Raw genomic sequence first — 7,118 nt, 5'->3', positions numbered from 1 at the left:
ACATTTTTATGTAAGCTTTATTTAAGGATAGACAGAACTGGATTGATAATCAGCATTTAAGATGACTCAAACTTAAGACTGGAAAATAGAAAGGGAGATAAATTGAAAGTTTCATTTCTATCCAGATAGTATCACATTGTGAAATCTTCTTGTTCCTATCTGATCCCTGATTGGGTAACATCTCCAGTGTGATTATTCCAGGAATTATGAAATAGCAATGACAGCCAGCTGCAGAGGAAATGATACTGAGTCAGCATCAGATAGGGGAACAATGATACTGAATCAGCATTTACAAAACATTGACTATTTGTATAGCTGTGCATTACAGTTCAATACTTCTTGACCCAGAAATACGTACCACCTAGTACAATGAGATATATGCCATAGTCTGTTTGCACAGGATTGCAACCTAACACCACTAATGTCTTCTCAGCAGTAAGTCCCACTGAGTTCAATAACTCTTACTCCCAGATAATTTTGAATGAGGGGGGACCTCCCCCCCAAAACCCGCCCAGGAATAATCTTCTGGAGGGTGGGCCCCTTTGTAGTACAGGCTTCCCCTGTTAGGTGAGTGTTCCAGGAACTGATCTGCATCAGTGTACAGAGCTGGGTTGCTGTGAGAGGCTGTGTTTGTTTTCAGTGAGTTTTTTCTTTCAACATGGCTGCCTATTCTGTGATGGCGGATTTACATGAACTATGTGCAGTGGTGAAATTTTGCTCAGCTGCATGTTCAGCAGTTTTTGACCAAAAGTGGCATGGCTTTTATGCCCCACCCTCCCTACTCACCCGATCTCGACCTGTGCAACTTCTTTTTTCTCTGGATGAAAAAAGTCCTCAAAGGGAAACGTTTTTCCAATGTAGAAGAGGTAAAAGAAAAAAAATGACAGAAGCACTCAAAGGCATCAAAATTGATGAGTTCAAAAGCTGTTTTGAGCAGGGGAAAAAATGTCTTGATAGGTGTATTGCATAAAACAGAGAGTACTTTGAAGGTGACTGAAGTTTGAAGATGTAAAAATAAATACACTATTTTTAATAAATGAATTCTTGGGGGGGTTTTTTGGGTCCCCCTGTCATATTCAGTTGGAGTTTTAGTGTGTGTGTGTGTGTGTGTGTGGGGGGGGGGGGTGATTGGTAGAAGGGTGCTATGGTGATTTTTCTAGTTCACCCAAATAATTATTTATTACATTTTATTTTATATAAATCATTGTTATATTTATTACAAAATAACTTCTATCTGAAAACATGGGGCTAGGATGCAGTGTTAGTTCCAGTAATAGTAGAACCATTGAAATTAAAAAGACTTAAGTTAGTCGTGATTGAACAGGACTAACAATGAATACTATGCTGACAATGGAAGTTATTCTGTACAGCCCTAGGTAAAATAGAGTGTGTAGCTCTTGCAAACAATCTTTCAAAAAACTGTGAAGTGTAACTCCTGTACTTATTGACAGATTTTTCCATCACCAAGTCAGACTATCTTACTCTGTTTTTTCTACTCTGACTCTGATGCTTCTCTAGGTATCAGGCTCAGATGCCAAGGGGTTGGATTTCCCTGTGTGTAAAGCATGTATTCTACCACTACCAATACTAAGTGCTTTGCTAGTATCTCAGCATGCAGAAGTAATCCTAAAACCCTGAATAATTGAGATCATGTTATTTCACACATCCCAGGTTGAACATTATGACATATTTTGCGGGGACATTGTTCTTGTAAGGGGAGAGTGTAAGAGACTCATGAAAACTGATGACACAATATATAAAATGCATAGAGCAAAGAATAGTATGTGTGCTTTTATTTGTTTCACTGATTGCCCTCTTTTGTTCAAGGAGCTCAAGTTGATTCCTGAGTGCACAGTCGCCTCCATACATTATTGGAACAGACCTCTGTGCCTGTGGAGTGCCATCACGCCATGGGTGTCAAACAATATTTTGTGCTCCAAGAACAGTTGGTCCCCAACCTTTACAAACTAGGCAGCATCACTGATAAAATGTCTATACAGGGAGAGAATTCATGCCTCATAGCAACTCCACTGGAGAGGAAAGTGTGTGAATTTTGATACACAGAAGAACTAATTCTGCACAGCAGAGGATTTCCCTGAACACCTGAGGTCCAGGTAAGGGGAGGTACAATGGCCCAGGTTCCTGTGCCTCTGTGTGTACCTACCTGTGTGTACCTACCCTCTTTACTGAGTGCTAAGATCGGAAGAAGTGTTCTTTCTGCTTATATTCACTGACAAGTAAGTAGATCTATGAACACAGGTGGAGGCCATGCTTTACCATGGACACCACCTGCCTAGAGAGCTGTACCCCTGTTCAGATCAATGCGATTGGATCAGTATAACATAGTGCTTAGAAAGCTGGACTGGGACTCCAGTGAACTGAGTTCAAGTCCCCATTTACCCGTAAAAGATCATGTGGACTCTCAGCCTCAGCTACCTTGTAAAGTACATTGGATCCCTTGCAGGAGGAAGAAAGGCGGGGTATAAATACAGTGGTGGTGTTGTCATCATCATCTCTTCAATCATCTCTTCATCATTTTATTTAATCTCTCTACTCAATACAAATAGCTCAGGGACTGAGACAATGGGAGCCATCCAGGCACATAGACAGTGGACCAGCATGTGCAGCCTCACAGTCTTCCCAGTTTAACACCCCGCCCCTCCACCCCCACGAATGTCTGAACCAAAGAGCTTGACCAAGGATGCTTCCAGACAAGTGTTTTGTTGTGCAATCATACTCCTTCACTCATGGAATTTCATGAGATGTCTGCTAGACACTGCCACTTTCTATATTTCCCAGCAAGAAACAGTGGAACAGCTGCACCCTGCACTTCTGATGGTGAGTGCTTGGTGCCTTCATCTGGAAACATCCCGAAGTTCCTTTCTAAAAGAGACGGACATGTGTAAGAATTATGTGGTTTCCCTGGAACACAAGGCATAACTGAAATGCTAATGGAATAAAAAGTTCCAGTCCAATGAAACAAGAAAGACTTTAGAGAGGATTATTCAGATACAGCACTAGAAGGACAGAAGCTAAGGCAACTACAGAAGAGGATATTTGAAAAGTGAACTTCATATGCGCCAATATGATTGTGGTTGATAACTAAAGAGAAAAAGCAACTAACTTTACAAAAGTCACACAGTAACGAAGAGGACATAAACCTTCCTCCTTCCAGTTCTTCCATAGTCAAAGGTGTGTTTGTCTAGGACGGTTTAGTACTTCCAGCATATTTGACTAGAAAGGAGATCTCACCATCAGCATGAGGCTCCCATCTGTGTAACTAGCAAGCATATTTTCCACCTTTGCAAAGAAGGAAAAAGGTTGTCTCGAGCACTGCCGGTAGTTTTCAAAGAAATGAGGTTAGGTGCCCTCTTGCTTGGATGCCAATAAGCAAAAAAGTTCACATAAAATCCATGTAATCCAGGGTGACTGGCAATTCTGCTTGGGAAAGGTTTAGGACAGGAGGAGCAGAGATATTGAATTCATCTCACTTGTCTTAGAGGGCAGTCTCTGGAGATCCACAACGGGGTCATTAGCCCAGAATCTCACATAAAGGTCAGTTGCATTGCACCAGCCAAGGGGATAAAAATAGTCTTAAATAATACAAATGAAAAGGGGGGTAATAAAAGTTCACTCCCCAAAGCAATCTGGAAATGCACAAATACTCTCTTTCTTATCACTGCACTAAGCATTTTATGGTTTTCAAGTTATTAGCTCTTATGCATGGAAAATGATCCATGCTTCCAAAAAGAAAGGGGGGAAACCCACACCCAAAACAACACCAAAAACGTATCATCTGCTTCATTGGCCTGTGGTCAAATGTATTTAAAATACAATTGGTGTATTGAATGCACATTTACCAGGGAGTAAGCTCCATTAACTCATGAGTAAAGATGCATTGGATTGAACTGCAAGAGCTCAAAATGCCCCTTTTCTGTTTGTTCTTGTATGATAATCACATGCTCTGTTCTCAAAATGTTGTGGATATTTTTGCCTTTAGGGAAAAAGAAAAAAGAATGTTCCTTGGCAATTGCAGGCTTAAAAGCGTTCAAAAATGTTGAGCTGGTGGAAACGCTGTTACTTCCTTCCCTGTTTTGGTCATCATATGGATTCTACTTCATATGATTCTGGTTTCATCTCCTGATGAAAGCGTTGAATATCTCCTATGAATTATTATTATTCTGCATCTCTGTTATCTATGAGTAGAAAAGTTTGAGAAATTTCAACAGCTGTTCACAGTGACAATTTTTGCTTTGCTTGAAAGCAGAGCTTTAAGGCCAATATGATGGACTCCTTATCTACAACATGCAGGAAAGAACAACAACAGCAAGACTTACACAGAAACAACTATGATGATCTGTTAAATTATGGATAATGTAGAGTCTCCTTTGTGGGCCTAATTATAAAAATAACGAGCAAAGCTTCAAAGAAAGCTTGATTCTGAATACTAATGAAGGATTGTTCTGTCCTCATTCACCATCATCTTATTAAAAGATGTGCAGTTGGTGAAATACCTGACTGAATGTATGTAGACCTGAATTTTGTGCTGACTGATCTCCAGATAATCACCAAGCTGGAGGGAGAGGATCGTTATTGAAATCCAGCTGTGCTGAACCCTTGGAATTGTCCAAAATGTAAGAACGTGGATCAGACATTGTACTACACGAGATTCATGGGAAGCATATAAGAGGACCATAGCTTAGTGGTAAAGAGCATCTTTGATGCCGACCATCCTAGGTTCAGTCTGCAGCATCTGCAAGTACAGTAGAGCTAGGCTAGAATCCTAGGAGCTACCGCCAAAGTGGTGTCAACAATACTGGGTTGGATGGACCAGTGGTCTGAATTGGCATTAGGTGGCTACTTATGTTCCTAGCATCATCCCACAAACATTTGTGGACATCCTGTGGGCCCTTTGGAGAGAGTGAAAGTGGCTCAAACCAGTGCACTTTTTTTGCTTCAAGAAAGACTTTGTCTGGCAGAGAGGAGGCCATGAAGCTCTGACTCACTTTCCAGCTGTGGCATGCTGTAGCAGTTGTGTCAGTGCAAACTGCACCGGGGTAGACAGGACATTTGAGAAGTGGTTCATCTGAACTGACCCTTACCACTGGGAGTGAAGAGGTCAAGGGGGTACCAAATGGCTGTTAGTCTTACTTGTTGCTTCAGTGAGCAGATTCATTCACCCATTTCCCCCCCTTCCCTTCCCCCCCCCCCCATTCCTTTCTCTCTTTTTAAGCTATTCCAGGAGCCTTTATGAATAAGCAGTGGGATTTTAAAAATCTAAATTGATACATGCATTCAGTGTTAACATAAAGGTTACAGGGCACATTTAAAGGAATTTGATGCTCATGTGCAGACACACTCTTAGAGAAGCCCACCACCTCCCCAAAAGACAGTGGAGCCTTTACTGGTTCAGATAAGGCAGGGTGCCCTGCTCAGTTCTGTTCCAGCTGTCCACTGGGGAATGCTTTAGTTCCATATGGTCTGATCCATGTATGAGTGAGGTGTCATGTCAACCAAAATATTAGCCTCATTGGATGCTTTAGTCTATGATCATATATCCATTTGTTCATTCATTCATATCCTGCTTTTCAGTGGCTTACAAAAACAGTGGTACTGGATACAAACACATACACTAAAAATAAAGCAGTGCTATCAAAATTAAAATGAATCCAAGTTGTTGAGAATGGGACATACAGATTAACCACCTACTTAGGAAAGGCTAATTTGAACAATGTGTGCTTAAAGCTTTCTTAAAGGCTTGCACCAAAGGTGTAGGGTGCAAAACTTCAGGAGGAAGTTCTGCAACTGAGGGGCCATCATTAAGAAAGCCCTGCTTCTCATTCTCATAAATCTAGCTGTTCTAACTTGCAAGTATACTAGCCAGTGATGACTTAAGCGTATGGAAAGAGCTGTATGCAAGAAGGCCAAGGCACCTTGGTCTCAGGCTGTTTGAAATGAATATGAAAGTGAGGAGACTTTGCCTTTTCAGGTAACTCTGCAGGGTTGACCATTAGTGCTTCATGGACAGAGGGGCTGGAAGGTCTGTTTTCACAGTTGCTGGCATTGTTCACATATTTGTGAGATCTTGTGTAGCACAGTAGCTACAGGCATCAAGTACAGAGACCCCTTGTTCAAGTCTACTCTCTCTTAAACTCTGTAGTGTACAACTCAGCCTCAGCTCCTGTGCCTGTCAGTAACAGAACAGTAATACTGACCTACGTACCTTACAGAATGGGTGTAAGGATTTTAAAAGCTTTCCTCAGCCTGGTGCCTCCCTAACCCCACTAATCCTTGACTGGCATGAAACTGTGGAAAAATGGATTATAGCAAGATCATATCCATGTGAAGAATTTATTTTATACACAATAGCCATTGGGGTGACGATTCAACATTTTATTTCTGTGTGGGAAGATTGCTCTTCTAGCCATTAGCAAGGTATGGAACAAAAATCCTGCAGGTATCTGTATTTGGCCATTGATAACACTGTGCTCTGTCCATAGTGGGAACTTCATAATCAAAGAATATCCTCCATGCTCTCCTTTCCCTGATTACATTAAAGGAAACAAGTTTGTCACTTTGAAGCATAATCCTATATATGTTTAGGCAATAAAAGAAGCCTGAGGCCCCGAGATGCCCATCCCAGCTGTGGCATTCTGACAGGATTCTTTCTCTTCTAAACACGCACAGGGTTGTCTCCTTAATGTGCCACATGCAGAAAAAATGTGCCTGTCAAATTTTTGTGTCCATGTGAAGAAACAAAAAGCAGACTTAAATCATAAAAAGCAAGATAATATACTTACTGAAGTACAACAAAATGGCCTCCCACTTACTGAGGCTCTTTCATTAACCAGTCTTTGATGTATTGAAATTATAGCAGCAAAATATCCATGACATCTCTGAAGCTTTTCTAATTTGCCTAGATAATGTTAGTAATTGGATGAATTAGAAATGTGATAATCAGTGGACTGATTATCTTTGTGTTAGTGTGGAATCCTTATTTCCAAGGTGGTCAGCTTTTTATGGTCTGTATTCCCATGGGACGGTTGACATCAGAGGATGGGACTTGGCCATGGTGTCTTCATTTGGTTCTTGGCCAAATTACCCACTGCTGCACTGAC

Source organism: Varanus komodoensis, unplaced genomic scaffold (assembly GCF_004798865.1).
Source record: "Varanus komodoensis strain SLA01 unplaced genomic scaffold, ASM479886v1 scaffold15, whole genome shotgun sequence".
In the NCBI taxonomy this organism is placed as follows: domain Eukaryota; kingdom Metazoa; phylum Chordata; class Lepidosauria; order Squamata; family Varanidae; genus Varanus; species Varanus komodoensis.
The sequence above is the reverse complement of the archived record's forward strand: the minus strand, read 5'-3'. Positions refer to the sequence as shown.